The sequence below is a fragment of the Gorilla gorilla genome, chromosome 6, assembly GCF_029281585.2.
Source record: "Gorilla gorilla gorilla isolate KB3781 chromosome 6, NHGRI_mGorGor1-v2.1_pri, whole genome shotgun sequence".
Lineage (NCBI taxonomy): Eukaryota > Metazoa > Chordata > Mammalia > Primates > Hominidae > Gorilla > Gorilla gorilla.
In genome coordinates, this window is record NC_073230.2 from 154,278,635 (window position 1) to 154,303,817 (window position 25,183).

Below are 25,183 nucleotides of genomic sequence, written 5' to 3' on the forward strand. Positions count from 1 at the left end.
TATAATTATGTCAAAAATTATAAATCTACAATAATTCATACATTATTATATGATTATAGTTTGAAATTATATGATTAATTTGAATAAATATGAGGTAAAACAAAGTAATTTACCATGATTTATGTTTTATTTTGTAACATAACATATTTTTTTCAGATTTAACTATGAAATTTTGTATCTTGTTTTAAACTGATTTACTTAGAAAAATTATTTGTAAATGCTACCAAAAGGTTCCTGGAACTAATAAACAAATTCAGCAGTTTCAAGATACAAAATCAATGTATAAAAGTCAGTAGCATTTCTATATACCAGTAACGTTCAAGTTGAAAGCCAAATCAAGAACACAATCCCAGCAACAACAGCCAAAGAAAAAGTAAAATATTTAGGAATACATCTAATCAAAGAGATAAAAGATCTTCACAAGGAGAACTACAAAACACTACAAAAAGAAATCATAGATGATGGTAACAAATCAAAAAAAAATCATGCTCATGGACTGGAAGAATCAATACCACTAAAATGGTCATATTACCCAAAGCAATCTATAGTTCAATACTATTTCTATCAAATTGCCAATATCAATTTTTTCACAGAACTGGAAAAAACTAATCTAAAATTTATATAGAATCAAAAAAAAAAAAAGCCCACATAGCCAAAGGAATCCTAGGAAAAAAAGAACAAAGCCAGAGGCATCACATTACCTAACTTCAAACTATACTACAAGGTTACAGTAAATGAAACAGCATGGTACTGGATCAAAAATAGGCACAGAGACCAATGGAACAGAATGGAGAATCCAGATAAAGGTGCACATCTATAGCCACCCAATCTTTAACAAAATCAACATAAATAAGCAATGAAGAAACACTTCCTATTTAATAAATGGTGCTGGGATAACTGGCTAGCCATTTGCAGAAGAATGAAACTGTACCCCTACATTTCACCATATATAAAAATTAACTCAAGATGGATTAAAGATTTAAATGTAAGACCTCAAACTGTAAGAATCCTGAAGAAAGCCTTGGAAACACCATTCTGGACATAGGCCTTGGGAAATCATTTATAACTAAGTCCTCAAAAGCAATTGTAACAAAAATAAAAATTGATATGTAGGACCTAATTAAACTAAAGAGCTTCTGCACAGCAACAGAAACTATCAACAGTGTAAACAGATAATCTACAAAATGGGAGAAAATATTCACAAACTATGCATCTGAGGGAGGTCTAATATCTGGACTCTATAAAGACATGAACTGACACTTCTTGAGGGAAGACATATAAGCAGCAACAAACATGAGAAAATGATCATCACTAATCATCAGAAAAATGCAGATTGAAACCATAATGAGATACCATCTGTATTAGTTATTTCTCACATCTCTATAAAGAACTTCCCAACACTGGGTAATTTATAAAGAGAAGAGGTTTAATTGACTCACAGTTATGCAGGGCTGGGAAGGCCTCAGGAAACTTACAATCATAGCAGAAGAGGAACAGACATGTCCTACTGCATATGACTGCAGGAAGGTGAAGTGCAGAGCAAAGTGGGAGGAAAACCTTTATAAAACCATCAGATTTTGTGAGAACTCACTCACTATCATGAAAACAGCATGGAAGTAACCATCCCCATGACTCAATTACCTTTCACTGGGTCCCTCCCCCAACACATGGGGATTATGGGAATTACAATTCAAGATGAGATTTGGGTGGAGACACAGCCAAACCATACCATTCTGCCCATGACCCTCACCAAATCTCATGTCCTCACATTTCAAAACACAATCATGACTTCCCAACAGTTCCCCAATGTCTTAACGCATTTCAGCATTAACTCAAAAGTCCAAGTTCAAAGTCTTATCTGATACAAGACAAGTCCCTTCTACCTATGAGCCTGTAAAATCAAAAGCAAGTTGGTTACTTTTTATATACAATGGGGGACAGGCATTGGGTAACTATATCCCTTTCAAATGGGAGAAATTGGCCAAAACAAAGGGGCTACAGGATCCATGCAAGTCCAAAATTCAATAGGGCAGTCATTAAATCTTAAAGCTCAGAAATAATCTCCTTTGAATTAATGTCTCACATTCAGGTCACGCTGACGCGAGAGGTGGGCTCCCAGGCCTTTCAGCAGTTCCACCTGTGGCTTTGCAGGGTACATCTGCCCTACTGGCTGCTTTCATGGGCTGGCATTGAGTGTCTGTGGCTTTTCCAGGTGCACAGTGAAAGCTGTCTGTGGATCTACAATTCTGGGGCCTGGAGGATGGTGGCCCTCCTCTCACAGCTCCGTTAGGCAGTGCCCCAGTAGGAACTGTGCATGGGGGCTCCAACCCCACATTTATCTTCTGCACTGCCCTAGCAGATGTTCTCCATGAGGGCTATTTCATAATGGTGCTGGGAAAACTGACTAGCCATATGCAGAAAACTGAAACTAGACCCCTTCCTTAGACCTGATACAAAAATTAACTCAAAATGGATTAAAGACTTAGACATAAGACCTAAAACCATAAAAACCCTAGAAGAAAACCTAAGCAATACCACTCAGGACATAGGCATGGGCAAAGACTTCATGACTTAAACACCAAAAGCAATGGCAACAAAAGCCAGAGCTGACAAATGGGATCTAATCAAACTAAAGAACTTCTGCACAACAAAATAAACTAGCACCAGCATGAACAGGCAATCTGCGGAATGGGAGAAAATTTTGCAATCTACCCATCTTACAAAGGTCAAATATCCAGAATCTACAAGGAACTTAAACAAATTTACAAGAAAAAAACAACCCCATCAAAAAGTGAGCAAAGGGTATTAACAGACACTTCTCAAAAGAAGACATTTATGTGGCCAACAAACATATGAAAAAAAGCTCATCATCACTGATCATTAGAGAAATGTAAATCAAAGAATGGTGATTATTAAAAAGTCAGGAAACAACAGATGCTGGAGAGGATGTGGAGAAATAGGAACACTATTGCCCTGTTGGTGGGAGTGTAAATTAGTTCAACTACTATGGAAGACAATGTGGCGATTCCTCAAGGATCTAGAACTAAAAATACCGTTGACTCAGTGATCCCATTACTGGGTATATACCCAAAGGATTATAAATCATGCTACTATAAAGACACATGCACATGAATGTTTATTGTGGCACTATATACAATAGCAAAGACTTGGAACCAACCCAGATGCCCATCAATGATAGACTGGATAAAGAAAATGTGGCACATATACACCATGAAATACTATGCAGCCATAAAGAAGAATGAGTTCATGTTCTCTGCGGGGACATGGGTGAAGCTGGAAGCCATCATTCTCAGCAAACTAACACAGGAACAGAAAACCAAACACCGAATGTTCTCACTCATAAGTGGGAGTTGAACAGTTTGAACACATGGACACAGCGAGGGGAACATCACACACCAGGGCTTGTCAGGGGTGGGGGCCAAGGGGAGGGAGAGCATTAGTACAAATACCTAAAGCATGTGGGGCTTAAAACCTAGATGACTGGTTGATAGGTGCAGCAAACCACCATGGCACATCTATACCTACATAACAAACCTGCATGTTCTGCACGTGTATCCCAGAACTTAAAGTAAAATGAAAAAGTAGAGGTAATAGTTGTAGGCTTTTAAAAGATAAGCTGATAAAGAAATCTGCTTATGGAGATATTTTATTATTGTTAAGTGTTTGATATTGTACCATATGTTTATGATGTCTTGTTACTGCTCGATGATTTTTAATTTTTTAAAAAAATTTAAATATTAAATAAATAGGAAAAAGTATAAAAAAGTAACATGCCAATGTACTCAACACCTATATCTAACAGATATTTACACATGACTGTATTTGCCCTTGGTTGACTTTTTTCTCAGAAGTTGGTATTTCTGATCCGCCTTAAAAGACGTTCTCTTTACTTTTCACCACCTCGTTGCACAGAAGTGTCCCCATGCTGAAGTATATATGTTCTTAGGTATTTGTATCAGTTTCCTAGGGCTGGCAAGGCAAATTATCAAAAACTGGGTGATTCAAACAACAAAAATGTATTCTTCCACAGTTCAGGAGGGCGGAAATACAAAATCAAGGTGTCAACAGCGTTGGTTTCTTTTGGAGGCTCTGAGAAGTATCTGTCCTATGCCTCTCTCTAATCTCCTGGTGGTTAACAGCATCCCTTGGTGTTACCTTGGCTTGTAGATGCCAAGGACTTGAGATTGAGATCACCTCAGTCGCTGCCTCTGACATAGCATGGCCATCACCCTCATGTGTCTGTATCTCTGTGTCTTCCCATGATCTTCTTGTAAGGAAGAACACTCAACATAGATTAGGAACCACCCTAATTCAGTATGACCTCATCTTAACTAAGTACACTTGCAATGACCCTGTTTTTAAGTAAGGTGACATTCTGAGGTTCTGGATGAACATGATTTTGTGGGGTCACTATTTAATCCGTAGAACATGTTTTAAATTTCTTTTAATAGATAGGTATGTAATTATTAACAACTCATAATATAAATTTAATGTGCTTTCAAATATACTTAAATGTCCTTTTGCAAAATTTTTGCTCTTGTATTTTAAACTTTAGCAAGTTGATACATGTATATCAGTTGCATTAATTTCAATTAATATATATTTCATTTTCTGAATAAAATAGGTTATCAATCAATGCTGTTATTAATGAAAATATCGCTTCCAAGTTTTGTCCCTACAAACAGTACTGCAAAAAATCCTCATTCATGTTTCACTTTATACACCAGTAAAAAGTCTCTAGATTAGATATCTATGAAAAAAATAGGGGGGTCAGAAGATAAACAAATTCTGTCTTTCTAGAGCCACACAAAGACTACATTTTCAGCCTTTCTCATATTTAGATCGAAGTCACATGACAAAGTTCTGACAGAGAAATGTGAGTGACTTGTAAAATGCCTCTGGAGCCTCTGTGCTTTTACTCCCTCATCCCCACAGTGGAAAGCAAAAGACCAACATGGCAAGGCCACCAAATTGAAGAAGCGTGTGCCATTCAACAGCCACTTAAGAGTAGACCTCCCAGGAGAGTTGCCTGATCGAAGATATCCACATATTTTTGGCATTTAAGTCACTGAGATTTGGGGGTTGCAGAGCAGCTAGCATTATTTATGCTAACTAGTACATAATTGGCACTTTAGGATGAGAGACTGCCCTAATGAAAGTCTAGGTAACAAGGATACTGTTAACAAAGCCTGGGGAGTTGGGGATCTGTGTTGGCAAAGCTTTTAGTACAATTGTTGCCTTCAGAAACTTGGACAGCTGCTCATGTTCTGACTTAGCTTGTGTGTGTAGGGGAGGTAGATGGAAAAAATAAACTTCTGTGCACGTGGACTGGCTACCATTGATTTTATTACAAGTAAAATATGATCATAGCAATGAAGTGGCTGATTTATAGGAAGTAACTGAAGAGTTACCCTAAAACTATGGAGTCTTGCAAGGTTGGAAAAGCCTACCATCTCCGTGTTCTTAATAAGAGGAGTTGGAATTTAGATATATTTTTAACTAATAAGGCCCTAATTTTATCAGTTTAATACAATTATTTAGGCTAATGATAAAATCAACAGCTGGGCTTCCCAACCAATTGTTTTTCAAGATAGACAAAATGTAAAGAGAGAGGAAGAGAGGGAAAAAAAAGAATAAACACTACTAGATACTGGCACACTGAATAACTATAAGCAAAGAGATCAGAAGTTTATGGAGTTTTTGAGGAAGCTATATTTTTGAAGAACCCTCAAACTCTGGACTAAAACCATTGCATTTGCAGCTTCAAGAGTTAAACTTCTTTTGAGCTACCAAACTTCCATGAAGAGGGGGTAAGTTTTCTGGTTGTTAAGACTACAAAAGGGCATGCACCCACACTTCTTGAATAATGAACAGTAAGTACATCCAGAGATCATGGAAAACAATGCACCAAGAAGCTATGTCGATGAAAACTAATCTTGTTTTCTGTTGCTGTACTGTCTCCCATTAGAAGCACATGGCTTGGTTCTGCCAGTTGCATGTATGCAGAGCTTTTATATGCCACCTCCTGGCCTCACTCCAGGAACTTCCTGTGTGACCTTCCATACTGTATTCTCCATCTGTGCAGCTAGACTAGAAGCACTCTGTGTTGGAGGAGCCACAGAATACAGATGCCAAGTGTCCTTTGTCACACTATGTAGGAGAGCTACCAGGAGTGTAGTCCTATGAGGAACATTTGTGTAAGACTTGTTATGGGATTTGAAGACTGTTGCAATAACTGGCATTAATTAACTTGTTTAACCCTCACATTGCCAATCTTCCTAGAACTTACAGATTGACCTCCAAAATAACTATATTGATTTATATAGTTCACTCACTCAGGATGATATCAGACTTTTTCATGTATGATAATCTTATTGGAGCTGTTTACCCTTTCTATGTAGATGTGCATACCCTACCTTTATGGGACATTTTCTTAAATTATTTTTTCTTCCCCTTTAATTTTTACATTCTTTCTTTTTTTGGAACTGTTTTCCCCAGGTGCATTCTGTATAATTTCCTTATAGTGTTGCATAGTTAGTCTCTTTTCAAATGTTTAATATGCAGCTTAACTCATTCACTGGAGTATTTTAAAAAAATTGTAATGGCTCTATATTTTGTTCATAAGAATTATATATTTTTTCTTTTTCATTATATATCCATTCTATTTTCACAATGCCCTTTTCTTTTCATATGTCACTTTAAAACTTACTTTCTATTTTTAATAATTTTGGCCAAAGGTATTTTTATAGTCTTTGGATTTTAAACTTCAAGTATACTTTTACCATTTTTGTGCCTGCTTAGTTTCACTTACAGTTTCTTATTTTCTCATCAGTTTTCCCATTTTTTACTTATAATTTTCAGAAGGGAATTTTTTTTTTGGTAAAATAACCTGTAGCCTGTTTTAGGAAGAGTCCCTTTAGACTGATTTTGTATCCCAGAAGTATCACTGGCCTTCTAGAAAAACGTTTGGACCATAATTTCTCAGCCTAGGTATTCCTGTATCACACACGTAGTACAAATTCAAACTACAAACCTCTTCATTGAGTAGTGATCTCAAGAGACACATTTTTCCTCCATTCAGTAGTTTGGATGATAAAAGACTCTTTGAAACTTCCTTAAGGTATTTCTGGTCCTATGTATGTATTGAAATGTTTCTAGCACTCACCTTTACTGGGATTTGAATGTTTTTGTTAAGTGTTGTAGTTTTTGCAGAAATCTCACTTTCAACTTTCTATCTCGTTAGGGATCAATGTTTTGTCTACCGGCTATCTCTGAGGGAGTGCAGAAAGCCAAAAGAAGTATTGAGCATTTGACTACTATACAGAAACATGATAAAAATCTTAATGTAGGAATCCATAACAACAGGCATTGTGGGGATGTAGCAACAAATTAACAAATTTATAGTTTACACACTACTGTGAAAAATACTGCTCTTTCTCCACAATGCAGCACTTTTGCTTTGGTAAATGTATGCTTGAATTTACTATCTACACACAGACACACACACACACACACACACACACACACACACACACACACACATTAACTATCAGTGTCAACCAAGCCCTCACGTTATACACCCGTTCCTGTATGGCAGCTGACACACCTATCTTTCAGACAGTACCATTCAGGGACAGTCTTATTTTAAGGTCCAAGATGCAGATTTGATTGGGGGAAAGGTTCCTTAGAGAGTGAATGAGAAAATCTAGAAGAAATGGATAAATTCATCGAAACATACACTCTCCCAAGACTAAACCAGGAAGAAGTTGAATCTCTGAATAGACCAGTAACAGGATCTGAAATTGTGGCAATAATCAATAGCTTACCAACCAAAAAGAGTCCAGGACCAGATGGATTCACAGCTGAATTCTACCAGAGGTACAAGGAGGAACTGGTACCATTCCTTCTGAAACTATTCCAATCAATAGAAAAAGAGAGAATCCTCCCTAACTCATTTTATGAGGCAGCATCATCCTGATACCAAAGCCAGGCAGAGACACAACCAAAAAAGAGAATTTTAGACCAATATCCTTGCAAAAATCCTCAATAAAATACTGGCAAACCAAATCCAGCAGCACATCAAAAAGCTTATCCACCATGATTAAGTGGGCTTCATCCCTGGGATGCAAGGCTGGTTCAATATATGCAAATCAATAAATGTAATCCAGCATATAAACAGAACCAAAGACAAAAACCACATGATTATCTCAATAGATGCAGAAAAAGCCTTTGACAAAATTCAACAACCCTTCATGCTAAAAACTCTCAATAAATTAGGTATTGATGGGACATATCTCAAAATAATAAGAGCTATCTATGACAGACCCACAGCCAATATCATACTGAATGGGCAAAAACTGGAAGCATTCCCTTTGAAAACTGGCACAAGACAGGGATGCCCTCTCTCACCACTCCTATTCAACACAGTATTGGAAGTTCTGGCCAGGGCAAGTAGGCAGGAGAAGGAAATACAGGGTATTCAATTAGGAAAAGAGGAAGTCAAATTGTCCCTGTTTGCAGACGACATGATTGTATATCTAGAAAACCCCATTGTCTCAGCCCAAAATCTCCTTAAGCTGATAAGCAACTTCAGCAAAGTCTCAGGATACAAAATCAATGTACAAAAATCACAAACATTCTTATACACCAATAACAGACAAACAGAGAGCCAAATCTTGAATGAACTCCCATTCACAATTGCTTCAAAGAGAATAAAATACTTAGGAATCAGACTTACAAGGGACGTGAGGGACCTCTTCAAGGAGAACTACAAACCACTGCTCAATGAAATAAAAGAGGATACAAACAAATGGAAGAACATTCCATGCTCATGGGTAGGAAGAATCAATATCGTGAAAATGGCCATACTGCCCAAGGTAATTTATAGATTCAATGCCATCCCCATCAAGCTACCAATGACTTTCTTCACAGAATTGGAAAAAACTACTTTAAAGTTCATATGGAACCAAAAAAGAGCCCGCATCGCCAAGTCAATCCTAAGCCAAAAGAACAAAGCTGGAGGCATCATGCTACCTGACTTCAAACTATACTACAAGGCTACAGTAACCAAAACAGCATGGTACTGGTACCAAAACAGCGATAAAGATCAATGGAACAGAACAGAGCCCTCAGAAATAAAGCCGCATATCTACAACTATGTGATCTTTGGCAAACCTGAGAAAAACAAGCAATGGGGAAAGGATTCCTTATTTAATAAATGGTGCTGGGAAAACTGGCTAGCCATATGTAGAAAGCTGAAACTGGATCCCTTCCTTACACCTTATACAACAATTAATTCAAGATGGATTCAAGACTTAAATGTTGGACCTAAAACCATAAAAACCCTAGAAGAAAACCTAGGCATTACCATCCAGGACATAGGCATGGGCAACGACTTCATGTCTAAAACACCAAAAGCAATGGCAACAAGAGCCAAAATTGACAAATGGCATCTAATTAAACTAAAGAGCTTCTGCACAGCAAAAGAAACTACCATCAGAGTGAAAAGGCAACCTACAAAATGGGAGAAAATTTTCGCAACCTACTCATCTGACAAAGGGCTAATATCCAGAATCTACAATGAACTCCAACAAATTTACAAGAAAAAAACAAAAAAACCCATCAAAAAGTGGGCAAAGGACATGAACAGACACTTCTCAAAAGGAGACATATATGCAGCCAAAAGACACATGAAAAAATGCTCATCATCACTGGCCATCAGAGAAATGCAAATCAAAACCACAATGAGATACCATCTCACACCAGTTAGAATGGCAATCATTAAAAAGTCAGGAAACAACAGGTGCTGGAGAGGATGTGGAGAAATAGGAACACTTTTACACTGTTGGTGGGACTGTAAACTAGTTCAACCATTGTGGAAGTCAGTGTGGCGATTCCTCAGGGATCTAGGAATCCCTGATCCTAGACCCAGCCATCCCATTACTGGGTATATACCCAAAGGACTATAAATCATGCTGCTGTGAAGACACAGGCACACGTATGTTTATTGCGGCACTATTCACAATAGCAAAGACTTGGAACCAACCCAAATGTCCAACAACGATAGACTGGATTAAGAAAATATGGCACATATACACCATGGAATACTATGCAGCCATAAGAAATGATGAGTTCATGTCCTTTTAGGGACATGGATGAAATTGGAAATCATCATTCTCAGTAAACTATCGCAAGGACAAAAAACCAAACACCGCATGTTCTCACTCATAGATGGGAATTGAACAATGAGAACACATGGACACAAGAAGGGGAACATCACACTCTGGGGACTGTTGTGGGGTGGGGGGAGGGGGGAGGGATAGCGTTAGGAGATATACCTAATGCTAAATGACAAGTTAATGGGTGCAGCACACCAGCATGGCACATGTATACATATGTAACTAACCTGCACATTGTGCACATGTACCCTAAAACTTAAAGTATAACAATAATAAAAAATAAATAAATAAATAAAGAGACAGTGAATGACTGTTCTTTATAACAGCAGACAATCCCTTACTGGTCCACTATGCTTGTGGGAGGAAAGGCACCATGCATCAGAAATCTCCTTCCAAGTACCTTTTGAATATTTCACAATGAAGAGCTAAGGATGTTCTTGTTGGAGACTCACTCTCCCTGATCTGAGTGAAAACCAAAGTGTGTGTATGTGAGTACATGAGGTAATGGGGGGAGAGGGAAGTAGTAGGTGTCTTTTATACTTGAAAAACTGCATTTTGTTCCCATCTGTCAAATTCATCTTTCCTCTTAATTAATTTCCCCTAGTCAGTTAGTGTAGGCATATAGGAAATACAGACTAGAATTGATTTTTAATATTGTTTACTATTTTAACTAGATTTTTTACTATCATGGAGCAAAATCAAGTGTTCAACATGTAAATCAAACATTGTATCAAAAACGAATCCCTGTCTAGTCTCTAGAAGACATTTGAGAGTTTGTATTTTCAAGTAATTAATTCTTCTAGATAAAATTATCTTGACCTCTGTTTTACCTGTCATTAGGCTATAGCAATCTGAAACTCACCTCAAGGCTTTGCATAGAATTTTACATTTTATAATTTGTTGAAACTAAGGCTCATGAATTTATATTAGTCTATGTAGCCCACCTACTAGGAAATCATGAGTTTGTGAAGGCATATGGTTTGGGGTACTTATGTTCATAAACATTTTAAATAAAGTATTTTTAAATGATTAATCAAGAAATAATGTCAAAATAATTTAAATGGTTTAAGTTATTTCCATTAATTTAATTTAAATAACCAACATGACCCCTTTTGGAATTACCTTACTCTGAATAAGTAGGTTAACTGCAAACAAACAAAAATAAATCAGACTATCTACTTGCTATTGCAAGAAGGAGGAGGAAGTGTCATTAGGAAAATGAACTAAGCAGTGATGACCTCTGCCTTTGGCTAGCAGCACTTTCGGGTGATGTCAATTCCTATGGAAATAAATTAAGACAACTACAGGCTGTGTTTCAGAATAAATTCTATTTAACTTGGTCCCTAGATACCTCATCTCATTATAGTAGCAATCATTTTATTTACTGCATTGCAGAGTAAAGTGAAGTTAAAATAAGGAAATGTATCTCTTCATATCAAAAGCAGATTCTTATACTTTCTTGCACTGTATTACTTAAAATATATGATACAAAGATATATTATCTAAAATGGTTTTCTCTTCTGTTCTTTGTAAAAGACATGCAGTGTTTCCATGTTTGGTCAACTGGAATACTACAAAATAATTCACTTCGAGACTGTCGCTTCATTCTCAAAATGGTATCCACAGAAAATAAGCTCTCTTCTTAGTCTACTTGAATCATTGAAGGAATTACAAGTAATATTGAGCAAAGTTATTCAGATAAGCTCCATTATAATTTTGATGGATCTAACATACGATAATCTTGGTATTCACCAAAATTTGTGAATTTTTTTGTCTCAAAAATGAAATTTTCTTCATTATGAATGTCACTTCTTATACCCCCAAATTAATATCTACATAATTATAGAATCTCACTCATTATGTCTAGTCTAATTTCTGAATGTGTATATACAGTTCTAAAATAAAGAGTAAATTTTTAAAGCTAAGCAATTTAGTTAGAAACCAAGGTTTATATTTTTCAGTTCAGTGCACACCAGATTGACCTTAATAAAATAAAAATTTGCATCATCTACAACCAGGTATTAAAGTATGAGGATCTGTGATTATAAAGTTAGGTAAAACCAAAGAGTTATATTGCCATATTTTTGTAGTTTCTAGACTTTCTCCACTTTAGTAACTTCAATTACTTACCTAAGCAAATTAGCCTATGAAAAGATGTTCAAAATCATATGTCATTAGGGAATTGCAAGTTAAAATGTCAATGAGATACCATTTCACATTTAGTAGGATGGCCAAAATCCAAAACATTGACAATACCAAATGCTGACAAGGGTATGAAAGAACAGGAACTCTATTCATTGATGGTGGATATGTAAAATGGTAGCTCCACTTTGCAAGACAGTCTAACAGTACCTTACAAAACTAAACATACCCTCACCATATCATTCACAGATCATATGCTTTGAATTTTGCCTAAATCCATGGAAAACTTATTTTTAAAAAAAACTTGCACATGCATGTTTAAAGCAGCTTGAATCATAATTGCCCAAACTTGAAAACAACCAAGATATCCTTCAGTAGATGAATGGATAAATAAACTGTGGTACATCTAGACAATGGAATATTATTCAGCACTACAAAGAATCTCCATAAAAAGAGATGGAAGAAACTTAAAAGCATATTATTAAGTGAAAAAGCCAATCTAAAGAGGCTATACATATTGTAGGGTTCCAAATATATAACATTCTGGGAAAGTCAAAACTATGGATTCAGTGAAAAGATCAGGGGTTGTTAGGGGTTGGGTTGCGGGGAGAGATGAATAGCACGGCCACAGAGGATTTGTAGGACAGTGATACTATTCTGTACGATACACCCATAGTGGATAAATGGCACATGCCTTTGTGAAAACCCAATGTATACACAATGCCAGCGTTGAACCCTAATGTAATATTTGGGTAATGATGTGTCTGTGTAGATTCATTGATTGTTAGAAATGTGCCACTCTGATGCAAGATCTTGAATGTGGGGAAAGCTGTGAGTGTGGGTAAGGGGGTATGTACTTTCCACTCAATTTTCTTGTGTAGCTAAAACTGCTCTAATAAATTCTATTAAAAACAGACATTTAAAATGTTATAAGAAGATAATATGGGGGAAGTGACATTATGTGATCTTCAGAGCACAAGCCTCAGGAGGCCTGATTATTTCTGCTTCCCCTTCATGGAATGCTGGTGAATTCAAACAAACATTTATGGAAACTATAATAACAAGTCCAAGCAAGTAAAGAGGAGGAAATGCTTCCCAACTCATTTTATGATGCTAGTATTATGTGATACCAAAACCAGCCAAATGATTTCACAAGGAAAGAAAACCTCAGACCAATGTCTCTTATGAACATGGATGCCAAAATCCCCAACATTTTAGCAAGTGAAATCCAACAATGTGTAAACTTTGCACTATAAATAACTTAAGTCAGATTTAACACTTGAAAATCCATCAGTGCCATTCACAATATGAGCAGAGTAAAGAAGAAAATTAATATGACTTTATTAACAGATACAGAAAAACATTTGACAAAATTCAAAATTAGTTTCTAATGAAAATTCTGAGCAGTTTAGGAATAGAAGGAAACTTCTGCAAACTGATAAGAACATCTATGAAAAAAACCATAGCTAACATCATACCTAATGAAAGACCGAATGCATTCCCCAAAAGATCAGGAAGAAGGCAAGCATACCCACTGTCACCACTTCTGTTCATCATTGTACTAGACATTCCAGCCAATGCAAGTGGGGCTAGTGCAATGCCCTGAACGTTCCCCCATGCCAAAATTCATGTGTCCAAACCCTAATCCCAATGTGATGATATTAGGAGGTGGGACATTTGGGAGGTGATTAGGTCATGAGCGTGAAGCCCTCATCAATGGGATTATTGCCCTCATTAAGGAGACCCCAGAGAGCTCACTAGCTCTCTTTCTGCCACATGAAATACAAGAAGTTGGCAGTCTGCAACCTGCAAGAGGACCCTTGCCAGAGACAGACCATGATGGAGCCCTGATCTCAGACACCCAGCCACCAGAACTGTGAGAAGTAAATTTTGGTTGTTTATTTATTTATTATTATTATACTTTAAGTTCTAGGGTACATGTGCACAACATGCAGGTTTGTTACATATGTATACATGTGCCATGTTGGTGTGCTGCACCCATTAACTTGTCATATACATTAGGTATACCTCCTAATGCTATCCCTCCCCCTCCCCCCACCCCACAACAGGCCCCGGTGTGTGATGTTCCCCTTCCTGTGTCCAAGTGTTCTCATTGTTCAGTTCCCACCTATGAATGAGAACATGCAGTGCTTGGTTTTCTGTCCCTGTGATAGTTTGCTGAGAATGATGTTTTCCAGCTTCATCCATGTCCCTACAAAGGACATGAACTCATCCTTTTTTATGGCTGCATAGTATTCCATGGTGTATATGTGCCACATTTTCTTAATCCAGTCTATCACTGATGGGCATTTGGGTTGGTTGGTTGTTTATAAGCCACCCAGTGAATGGTTCTTTGCCACTGCAGCCCACGTGAAGACAGCAAGTAAAACTAATAAAAAGTATACAGATTGGAAAAGAAGTAAAACCATCTTTATGTGCAGGTGACATGATTGTCTATGTAGAAATCCTATGGTAAGTAGTATAAAGAAGTAACTAGAATAATAGATAACTTTAGCAAAATTTCAGGATAAAGTATAAAAATCAGCTGGGCGCAGTGGCTCATGCCTGTAATTGCAGCACATCAGGAGGCTGAGTTGGGAGGATCTCTTGAGGCCAGGAGTTCAGGACTAGCCTGGGCAGCATAGTGAGGCCCTGTCGCCACAAAAAAAATGAAAAGAAATAGCTAGGCATGTTGATGTGTGCCTGTAGTCCTGGTTACTCAGGAGGCTGGGGTGGGAGGATCACTTGAGCACAGGAGTTTGAGGCTCATTGTCACAAATAAGTGTCAGAAGATATAGTGAAAAATGACCCACCATTTGTAATAAACACAAAATGTAAAAATAGTTTTGAGGCATGAAGAGGGCTTCACAGCACTGACCAACATTCTGTTTTTTTTATTTGAATGGTTGTAGCTTAGATATAATATTTGAGGCTAAATTACTGAACTGTATTCGTGTTTCATGAACTTTTAAAATATCATCCAACATTTTCCTTCTTTTTTTTTCTTGTATTTCATGTATCCTGAGCCACGTGCATTTACAAATAAGAATGAAAAAATAAATGTAACTAAAAATGCTAAAATATTTTTCTCATTTTACAAGGAATCATCTTGTGCACTCTCTGAATTGCAGCAATTTACTCTGAAGATGACTGGATTAGACAATGGTAACTAAATTTGTATAGAATTTGTATTTTATCGAGACATCCCACTTAAGACAAATTCAATATATCTTTATGATAATGTTTCTTGCATCATTTAACCCTTTTTCTCCATAATAGAGACTGCTATTTTCTTCCTGAAAATAAGTGGAGTCTTAGTAGAATATATGATGATAGGAAATAATTGGAATGAAGTGAATATATTTTCAACAACACTGAGTTTTATTTTAACACATCCAAGAAATAAAAAGCATGAAGTGTAAGTATTTAGTATTATTATTTTTCAATTATACTTTAAGTTCTGGGATACATGTGCAGAACGTGCAGGTTTGTTACATAGGTATACACGTGCCATGTGGTTTGCTGGACCCATCAGCCCGTCATTTACATTAGGTATTGCTCCTAATGCTATCCCTCCCCTAGTGCCCCACTCCCTGACAGGCCCCAGTGTGTGATGTTCCCCTCCCTGTGTCCATGTATTCTCATTGTTCAACTCCCACTTACAAGTGAGAATATGTTGTGTTTGGTTTTCTGTTCCTGTGTTAGTTTGCTGAGAATGACATTTCCAGCTTCATCCATGTCCCTGCAAAGGACATGAACTCATCCTTTTTATGGCTGCATAGTATTCCATGGTGTATATGTGCAACATTTACTTTATCCAGTCTATCATTGATGGGCATTTGGGTTGGTTCCAAGTTTTTGCTATTGTGAAAAGTGCTTCAATAAACATATGTGTGCATGTGTCTTTATAGTAGAATGATTTATAATCCTTTGGGTATATACCCAGTAATGGGATTGCTGGGTCAAATGGTATTTCTTGTTCTAGATCATTGAGGAATCACCACACTGTCTTCCACAATGGTTAAACTAATTTGAAGTGTAAGCATTTATGTTTGGGTATTATAGAGTTTAGCTGATCTTACTCCTTTTTATTGGCACATAATTAACATTGGTTCATGCAAGGTCTCTTCTTTATTTTGCTCTGTTTGATTTCATTGTATTTACTATTTGCCCTCACTCCTTAATACGATTACAATCCTGTTTTGTTATTTGGTTTTTGCTTCTCAAGAGTGATATCTCATTATTCTTCTTACTATTCACAATATTTCCAAGAAGTAGACTTTATGATATGGAAAAATTATTTTTAGCATTACATGTGAGTGTGTGAATGTAAATATCCACGTGTACAGGTATATATGCCACTGCAAGATCATCCAACATTTTCCTTCTTTTTTTTCTTGTGTTTCATGTATCCTGAGCCACAATTTTTTGGTAGGATAGTTTTCTAGCTTAACATAAGGATTTTGACCCTTTGGTAGGGAACATGATTGAATGTGTTCTTCACAGTGCAAAGAATTCTTACCTGGGAAGCTGGGCTGGGTTCCAATCAGGATATGTCAAAAACCTACAGCGAGAATTGGGGAAAAGTAGTTCTTCATTTTGAGCCCATTTTCTCACTCATCTTACAGACTAGTTGGTTCAAAATATTTGTAATACAATGGTTCCAGATGTTAGGATTTCAAAAGCAATTAAGATCAAGAAAAACTTGTAGGCCAACATATGATTGCCAGTTTATAAAATTGTGCTAAGTCAACATATATTTTCAAAAATATGTGTCACCACCAGTGGTATAATTTTATGGGGCAACATCTTCAAACCCAACTCCTATTTCCTCTACATATTCATCCATTTCGCAGCCTAACCAACATTTACAACTTTGAGTTCTGGAGTCTCCTAACACATGACCTCCCAAAATTATTCAATTTCATTCTTCTGTAGCCTTGTTTGATAAATAATATCACCATTCTGCCTCTTAAGTTTGAAATGTCCAAGTATTTGCCTTTTTCTCTCTTTTACCATCTATTAAAACCTTTACAGTCAGAAAATCCTCTTAATTCTACATAAAACACATCCTTTAAATTGCCTCTCTTCACCCATCCTCACTGCCACTGCTTTAACCTTCTTCTTGAGTATTTTTCATCTCTGTTATTCCAGCAATTCCCTAATTGTTTCTGCTCCTCTCTCCTCATGTGCATTTTCTGAGCTGTCATTTTTCACAATATGGAATCTGATTACGTCACACATATGCCTAAATTTTCTGCTGACTGATTAGTAAGAATTAATATTCCAAACTCCACAGCTTGGCATATTGGATCTTTAAAAGTATTTTCCTAATTTGCCTTTCCAGTTTTCATTTCCAGTTTCCCAACTGACACCCTATGCCTTTCTCATAGCAAATTTTTTTTTTTTATTTTCTGAGCACAACGCAATGATTTTTCCCATCCTGTGCCTGGTTTATTCTTCCTGGTATGTTGTTTTCTTCTCTTTGCTGGCTAAATTTACTCTATTAATCAAATAATTCAGATAAATATTTCTTTACTTTATAAACTTGCATAGGATTAATCATTTCTTCCTTAATTCCCTACCTGCATTTGGTTCTGTGATAGTCTGAGAGAAGGAACAATTTTTTTTCACCATTGTGTCCCAAGAGCCTTTTATCACCTAGAAAAATCAGATAAATTAAAAAATATATGTATGCAAAATATTGCATAAATATCAAGTTGTTGAATGGTCTTGCCTTTCATATGTAAAATAGTGGGGCTGAATATTAAGCTTTTTGAGGTCAGTTAAGTAAGTATTGAACAATGTTATATCCTCTGTACTCAGTGCAGTGCCTATCACATAGCAAATTCTCAATAAACATTTTTGAGCAACTGAATTACTAAATAAGTGAAGGCTGTGAGCATAACAGAATAAACTCTTCATGAAAACTGAGTTGGAGGGCTATGAGAGAAGTTCCATTATCCTTAAATTCCACACCCATTGATTGGCCTGAGGCAAAGGCTTACCCAGCAAAGCTAGTAGACCACTGACCTCCCAGGCTGGTAACCGTACGTTCACACCATATATTCTTGGTTTCTTCAGTGGGCAAAATTATGACTGAGCAGCTTTCCATGTAAGGTAATTGGTAATTGATTTATTAAGGCATGCTGTTTTTTGTTTTTTTCTTTTAAACCTTATCATGAATACTAACAAATCACTTCCACTGATGTTACCTGCTGAAATGGCTTCCAATAAGGTATACAAGAGAAAACTTTAGATATGGGAATAGGTAGATACAGGTCTGGAGTCAGGAAACTTCTTATAAAAGGGAGGCATATCACATATGTGGGGATTATGAAAATCTTTCAAAAAATGCAAAGATTATTCTTATGCATATTAAAAATTAATCACTGTAGTCTAAGAGTGAGGACTGAATATGGCCCTGGCTAGGATCAATCCCAAAGAATGGATTTTCCCCTAACAAGTTTTGGCATTTATTTTTACCAATCTTGGAGAAGTCTTAGGAGAGTCAACAAGTATTAATATAGCTTTGAAAGTATTTAATTGGAATAAATAGAATAACAAAATGTCTCTTGAATTTTTTATTGGAAAACTGGTGAAGAGTTCATCTCTATCAGGTTCTGGAGGCTCTGCAACCACCCAAAAATATTATAGAATTTTGCGTGGGATTGATAGTTTGACAAAAACATTTAAAGGGAGAAACAACAAAACACACAGAAAAGGAAATTTTGTGCACACACTAGAATATCATTTGTTGAAGTTGAATACAATATAGAGATGAATCTCTAAAAACTTTAAAGAAGAAAACTTTGAAACATTTCTTTGGGAAGAAAGAATTGCAACTCAGAGCAAACACACAGATCAGGTGGTTTTTAGTATGTTTAAAGAACAAAGAGAAGGTTAGAGGTTTTACAAAGAAAGGAGAAATGTTGCATGGTGTTATTCCAGAAAGTTCATTGGCACTAGTAACGTTTTGTGAAGCTGGCAGGTTCTGGCTGGTTAACTGACAGTGGTGGGTAAAGCTAGTCTTAGAGTGGCAGCAGGTTGTTTCCCAGCCATTAGATAAAACTGGTTTCAGGTTCCAGCAGGCAGCTTCAGCAGCCAGGCTTGCAGAGAATTACATTCTTGGAGCAAATTCATGTGCCCCAAGTGCTTTTCCCCCAGGTTTTGACTCTGTTTTAGTTGGGTGTGACAAGAATGATGCAATTTGTATGATCAATTTTAACATATTGATACCTCACTTTGTGGTTTATAACACATGTCATTAGTAACTAGTTAAGGATTAGTTTATCAATAACCATTAGTTTAAGTATGAACAAAGGAGACAATATATATACAAAAACATTTTAAAATCCTCAAATCTATTATTATATGTTCCCTTTTCAAGAAATAGATGGAATTGGTCTCAGCCAATAAAAAGCAAATTAGAATGTCATCAGCATGATTTAGATTCCTTTGGGTATATACCCAGTAATGGGATGGCTGGGTCAAATGGTATTTTTAGTTCTAGATCCCTGAGGAATTACCACACTGTCTTCCACAATGGTTGAACTAGTTTACAGTCCCACCAACAGTGTAAAAGTGTTCCTATTTCTCCACATCCTCTCCAGCACCTGTTGTTTCCTGACTTCTTAATGATCGGCATTCTAACTGGTGTGAGATGATATCACATTTGTGGTATTGATTTGCATTTCTCTGATGGCCAGTGATGGTGAGCATTTTTTCACATGTCTGTTGGCTGCATAAATGTTGCACATGTATGTTTATTGCGGCACTACTCACAATAGCAAAGACTTGGAACCAACCCAAATGTCCAACAATGATAGACTGGATTAAGAAAATGTGGCACATATGCACCATGGAATACTATGCAACCATAACAAATGATGAGTTCATGTCCTTTGTAGGGACATGGATGAAGCTAGAAACCATAATTCTCAGCAAACTATCACAAGGACAAAAAACCAAACACCGCATGTTCTCACTCATAGGTGGGAATTGAACAATGAGAACACTTGGACACAGGAAGGGGGACGTCACACACTGGGGCCTGTTGTGGGGTGGGGGGAAGGGGGAGGGATAGCATTAGGAGATATACCTAATGTAAATGACCAGTTAATGGGTGCAGCACACCAACATGGCACATGTATACATATGTAAAAAAACTGCACGTTGCACACATGTACCCTAGAACTTAAAGTATAATAAAAAATATATATTAAAAAAACAAAAACTTCCGCCAGTTTTAAAGCAAAAAAAAAAAAAAAAAAAAGAATGTCATCAGAAAGTTCTATTTTAGTTTATTGTCTAATGAAAGGCAGAATAACGTAATATAGTTCTAACCTAAGGTATTAACTCCATTTGAAAATTTACTTTCTGGCCGGGCGTGGTGTCTCATGCTTGTAATCCCAGCACTTTGGGAGGCCAAGGCGGGTGGATCACAAGGTCAGGAGTTCAAGAACAGCCTGGCCAACATAGCAAAACCCCATCTCTACTAAACATACATAAAATTAGCAATATGTAGTGGTGCACACCTGTAGTCCCAGCTACTTGGGAGACTAAGGCAAGAGAATCACTTGAACCCGGGAGGCGGAGGTTACAGTGAGCCGAGATCGTGCCACTGCACTCCAGCCTCAGCAACAGAGCAAGACTCCGTCTCAAAAAAAGGGAAAATTTACTTAATTTACTTTCCAAAAGTTGATTTAGAAACCTTGCAAATATGTTTAAGGAGATTTCTTATTAAGTCTAAGATTGATCTCTTTTTAAATTTTCCCTTACCCGAGAAAAAGTCACTAGATCCCATGAAGTCTTAGTAACCAGAAAACTTTTGTCATGACTCTAGTGGAAATAGAGATGGCATAGCATTTCCAAGTAATTACTTTGAACTAGGCTTTAACTAATTAATTAATTTTAACAATTTTTTTTCCTTATGCTGTCTCATTGAGTCAGTTCTTCCAGAAACTCAAATTAAGAACAAAGATAAATTGTTTACTTTTTTAATATATTCAAGGGGTTTGATTTTTTGTTTGAAAATCAGTAAAAGTTTGTAGTTAGAAGGTTGCTACCTCTTCTGGGGACTGTTGTAAGATACTGACTAAGATATTTGAATTCACAAACCTCTTCGCTATGGAATCTTTGCGGCAAGTGTCCTAGATAACCCCTTGACTTTGAACTATTTTTAGGTTTACAAATGAGGAAACTACATCCAGATAAATTTTTATCCAAGGCTATAAAGAGGGTGTTGGGACTCTGAGCCAGAAGCAGGTCTCAAAATTGTTTCCTGACTCCCAGTCCTGTGTTTTGCAAACCCCCGAACATCACATTTCAATGAAATTTCTCATTGTTTCCATACCAGAATCCCTTTATAACTGTTGAATTTCCGCCACCAAATCTTCATTCAGAAAGTTACAGAAGAATCAGAATTAGATACAACATTGCAGGGCATTTGTTTTAAACACAACTTCTCTGATCTAAATTAAATAAGGGCTAAGTTATTTTCTGAAATCCCAAATACAATAAAACCAAAAATAAAAAGGCTACATTATCTTCTGAAATGACTTGTCTGTAACAATACTTCAGTAAAAATGTTTTAAATAATCTTTTCCTATTTTCACAGAGAGAGTAGGAGAGAAAATGAGGATACTGGAAAAGACATCAGTAGAGGTAAGAAGACACAGAAAGTACTAAAAACAAAGTTTAATCAACATATACTTTCAGTATTATTTTTGTAAAGTCATTTCTAATCCTAAATTTAGGTATGCGTGTTTTTTGTTTGTTTACCAAGTTTTCTTTATAAACACGTTGACTAAAATTGGTTCATATTCTACAAAACATTAAAAATTCTGTAGTACTTTTAAGCTGACAGGACTTCTCTGTATAAGGCAGAGTTAAGGGTTGCCTATTTGGTTAGTGATAATATACAGCTGCCCTATCTAATAAACACTGATTTACCTAGCTCTTTATGATTGAAATCTAAATATAACTGGACACCATGTCATTTTCTAAATGAAAAGTTATATAAATCCTTAGAAAGTAATTCAGAACTGATAATATTTCGTTTAAAATGAAAATAAAGAGGGAAAAATATAACAAAATATATGGAAAATCACACTAGCATTTAGAATGTTTTATTGTAAATAATCTATTGCTAAAGTTTATATTTATTAAAGTGGACGATCATGGAAAGGGCAGTAACTTTGGAAGAAATAATTCAGCAGTAAAATTACAAAATAATTCTACATAATTTGTTGATCATTTTCCCCCACAGAATACCTAGCAAGTAGAATATGTATAACCATATTGACATTGTAAAATGGGTAATATAGTTTTAGAGTGCTTTATTGAAATATTTGTCAAAGTTACTGTACAGCTGACCCTTGAACAACATGTATTTTAACTGTGCCTCTTATAAATGGATTTCTTCCACCTCTGTCACCCCTGAATCAGCAAGATCAACCCCTCCTCTTCCTCCTTTTCCTCATTCTACTCAACATGAAGACAGCAGGATGAAAAATTTTATGATAATCCATTTCCTGTTAATACAAGTGATATGGTTTGGCTCTGTGTCCCCACCCAAATCTCATCTTGTAGCTCCCATAATTCCCATGTGTTGTGGGAGGGACCCGTTGGGAGATAATTGAATCATGGGGGTGGTTTCCCCCATACCATTCTTATGGTAGTAAGTAAGTCTCATGAGATCTGATGGTTTTATAAGGGGTTTATGCTTTTGCTTCTCTCTCATTCTCTCTTGCTGCAGCCATGTAACAGGAAGGGGAACATCATACCCCGGGGCCTGTTGTGGGGTGGGGGGAGGGGGGAGGGATAACATTAGGAGATATACCTAATGTTAAATGACCAGTTAATGGGTGCAGCACACCAACATGGCACATGTATACATATGTAAGTAACCTGCACGTTGTGCACATGTACCCTAAAACTTAAAGTATATTAAAAAAAAAAAGAAGTGTCTTTTGCCTTCTGCCATGATTGTGAGGCCTCCCCAGCCATGTGGAACTGTTAGTCTATTTTTCTTCTCCGTGTTAGGTATGTCTTTATCAGCAGCGTGAAAACGAACTAATATACCTGGTAAATATATTTTTTCTTCCTTGTGGTTTTCTTAATACCATCTTCTTTTCTCTAGCTTAGGTTTGGGGGAGCCAAAAGTTATACATCGATTTTCAACTGCACTAGGGGTTGATCCCCCATATCGTTCAAAGGTCAACTGTAATTAGTGAAAAAGCAAGCCAGGAACAGAACATTGATGGTTGGAATAAAATTAGATCTTGAATTTAGATATTCTGATCCTAAATCCAATGTTCCTTGCAATAATATAACAATGAAAGTTTTAAAATACTCTTGGGAAGATGAAGTAACATGAACCAGACTTACACCTGAAACAATTTAAAAAATCAGACAAAATATATGCAACAATTATTTTCAGGCATTGAACATCACATAGGGAAGAACAGTGATCCCTGCGAGAGGAGAAACACAGAAAGTGAGAGAACAAGGAGAGACCAGAATACTAGATGAAAGTGAGAAGGAGAGAAAGGGGGTGGTAGGGGAGAGAGAGGGGGAGAGAGGAATTTGCAGAGGTTTTCTTTCAAGTCTTCAGTTAAGTACTGATAAATGCATGTGAGGCAGCTACCTGAGGAGACAGAAGGTTCACTCAAAAGAGTTAGAGGAAACAATTTACAGAGATCACAAAGTGTGGGAATAGTTCTCTGTCTTACTAATAAATAAATTGTAATTTTGTAATTAGGAGACATTGGGTAGAGTACACAGAAGCATATTGCCTCTCAGCAGTAGAGCAAAATTAGCTATTGAATAAGTCAAACTTGTTCCCATCCAAAAGAACATGAGAGTAAGCCTCGAAAGGATAAAACTGCTTCCAGATAACTTCAAATTACCACAGAATAAAAATCAAGAATAGTTATAGTAACATTAAAAACATACAGGTTACAAAAATGCAAAATTTACAATGTTTGACATCTGATCCAAAGTTGCCAGCATGCAAAAAAGGGGAAAAATATGACCCATAATGAAGAGAAAAATCAATCAGTAGAAATAGACACATAAAGAATACAAATAATAGAACTGACAGACATGCATATTAGAACAGTTATACTTATTATGGCATATATGTAAGAAAGGAAAAAAGAGGTTATGCCTGTTTAGTAGAAATATGAATGATATATTGATTCAAATCAAGCTTCTAGAGATAAAAAATACAATGTCAGAGGTAAAAATATAATTCATGGGAATAACAGCATATTAGATACTACAGACAAAAAAAGAGTATGAGCCATATGTCAGGAATAGCAAGTACCTGAACAGAAACACAAAAAGAAAAGAGACTAAAACAAAGAAAAGGCACTAAAACATCATTCAAAAATAAAGCTGAAGTAAGGACTTTTTACTCATACAAAAGCTGAAAGGATTAACTATCATTAAACCTACTCTAAAAGAAATGTGGAAGAAAGTTGTTCAGCATAAGGAAAATTATATTAGATGGAAATATGGATCCATATAAAGAAATGAAAGTTGTCAGAAACGGTAGATATGTGTATGATGGTTAATTCTATGTATCCACTTGACTGGTTCATGGGGTACCCAGATATATAGATAAACATTATTTCTTTGAGAGTATTTCCAGATGAGATTGGTATTTAAATTGGTGAACTCCATAAGGTAGACCACCCTCCCCACTGTGGAAGAGCATTATCCAATCCATGAAGGGTCTGAATAGAACAAAAGGCAGAGGAACAGGGAATTCATCACTCCTATCTGCCTGTTTGAGCTGGGAAGTTGGTCTTCTCCTGCCCGCAGACTGAGACAGC